Genomic DNA, 2,566 nt, shown 5'->3' on the forward strand with positions numbered 1-2,566 from the left:
CACCAACAGCCCAAAATAGTATGCACAAGCACTCACAATATCCTACTTTTTGGAAAATAAATCCACCTTGGTGGTTAGTGAGCTTAGGGCTGCTTTTTGCAGGGTTTGTGACGTTGGGGTTAGGGTTTGTGTTCAGGTGAGAGGATCTAAATGGATCTACTTCAATCACCATCCACAATAAAGGTTTCCAGATGATGTTATGCTGGTGTGTAGGGTTAGGTTAGGTTAGGTTAGGTTAGGTTAGGTTAGGGTGGGTTAGGGTTAGGTTAGGGTTAGGTTAGAGTTAGGCCAAAGCCAGACCCAAGGTCCAACTTGGAAGCACTGGCCATCGTTCAACTGGCCGCCTCAGGTAAGTTCCCATTATCACACCAAAAGCCCAAAATAGTATGCACAAGCACTCACACTAATTCCCTTTTTGGTAAATAAATCCACATTTGTGGTTAGTGAGCTTAGGGCTGCTTTTTGCAGGGTTTGTGACGTTGGGGTTAGGGTTTGTGTTCAGGTGAGAGGATCTAAATGGATCTACTTCAATCACCATCCACAATAAAGGTTTCCAGATGATGTTATGCTGGTGTTCGAGAGAAGACTTGGTCTGTAAGCCTGTATCACGCGACGTTTCGACAGCTTTTCGTGTCTTCTTCAGGCGAGGCTTGATTTTTGGAATTATTAAAGAGGACTCAACACCGTTCTTCTTGTGGAGACTGACTCAAATTGGGCCCAACACTATTCCAAAATTTTCAGAAGGACATTCAACATCGTCCAATGACAGAGACTAATACCAGAACGGCTTTCTACACTGTATTCCTGACATAAGACCATCACACACCGTCCCAAAGTGTGCCTCCATCTTATTTTAGACGTGAGATCTACCTTAAAAATCCATCCTATACTTACTTTCCCTATTTTGGGCCGATAGGAGATTTTTAGGTGGGTCTTTAATGTCTCTTTTTCAGTGGAAACCAGTTCTAAAACGAGTGCTCCATGTCATTCTTCGTGTTGAGCAACGTTCTTACTAATTTTGATCCCAGTGGAGACTGCTCTGAATGAGTTCTCGACACTCTTATGTGGTGGAGTTTAAATAACACACATAAATATTTTTTTATTGTGTGTCTAAAATTTTAATTTTAGCTGTAAAACCTCTTTAATAATTTTACACGCTCTACACACTGTGTTTGGTGGAGCTAATAATTTTCCTCTGTCTCAGTGTCCATCTGTGTGGGTCTTTATATATCTGAGAAGGGCGTGGCTTCTCTCTTTCTATTTTCCAACGTCAAATAAAATTTTAAGAAGCATATTTTTGCATTTTACTTGTAATACTATAATGAAACTATTAGCACAATAATGCAAACCACACTTTTCAAGGTCCAGAGAGCGAGGCACTCGCTAGGTTAGGTTAGAGTTAGGCCAAAGCCAGACCCAAGGTCCAACTTGGAAAGCACTGGCCATCGTTCAACTGGCTGCCTCAGGTAAGTTCCCATTATCACACCAACAGCCCAAAATAGTATGCACAAGCACTCACAATATCCTACTTTTTGGAAAATAAATCCACCTTGGTGGTTAGTGAGCTTAGGGCTGCTTTTTGCAGGGTTTGTGACGTTGGGGTTAGGGTTTGTGTTCAGGTGAGAGGATCTAAATGGATCTACTTCAATCACCATCCACAATAAAGGTTTCCAGATGATGTTATGCTGGTGTTCGAGAGAAGACTTGGTCTGTAAGCCTGTATCACGCGACGTTTCGACAGCTTTTCGTGTCTTCTTCAGGCGAGGCTTGATTTTTAGAATTATTAAAGAGGACTCAACACCGTTCTTCTTGTGGAGACTGACTCAAATTGGGCCCAACACTATTCCAAAATTTTCAGAAGGACATCCAACATCGTCCAATGACAGAGACTAATACCAGAACGGTTTTCTACACTGTGTTCCTGACATAAGACCATCACACACCGTCCCAAAGTGTGCCTCCATCTTATTTTAGACGTGAGATCTCCCTTAAAAATCCATCCTATACTTACTTTCCCTATTTTGGGCCGATAGGAGATTTTTAGGTGGGTCTTTAATGTCTCTTTTTCAGTGGAAACCAGTTCTAAAACGAGTGCTCCATGTCATTCTTCGTGTTGAGCAACGTTCTTACTAATTTTGATCCCAGTGGAGACTGCTCTGAATGAGTTCTCGACACTCTTATGTGGTGGAGTTTAAATAACACACATAAATATTTTTTTATTGTGTGTCTAAAATTTTAATTTTAGCTGTAAAACCTCTTTAATAATTTTACACGCTCTACACACTGTGTTTGGTGGAGCTAATAATTTTCCTCTGTCTCAGTGTCCATCTGTGTGGGTCTTTATATATCTGAGAAGGGCGTGGCTTCTCTCTTTCTATTTTCCAACGTCAAATAAAATTTTAAGAAGCATATTTTTGCATTTTACTTGTAATACTATAATGAAACTATTAGCACAATAATGCAAACCACACTTTTCAAGGTCCAGAGAGCGAGGCACTCGCTAGGTTAGGTTAGAGTTAGGCCAAAGCCAGACCCAAGGTCCAACTTGGAAAGCACTGGCCATCGT

Source organism: Paramisgurnus dabryanus, chromosome 16 (assembly GCF_030506205.2).
Source record: "Paramisgurnus dabryanus chromosome 16, PD_genome_1.1, whole genome shotgun sequence".
NCBI lineage: Eukaryota > Metazoa > Chordata > Actinopteri > Cypriniformes > Cobitidae > Paramisgurnus > Paramisgurnus dabryanus.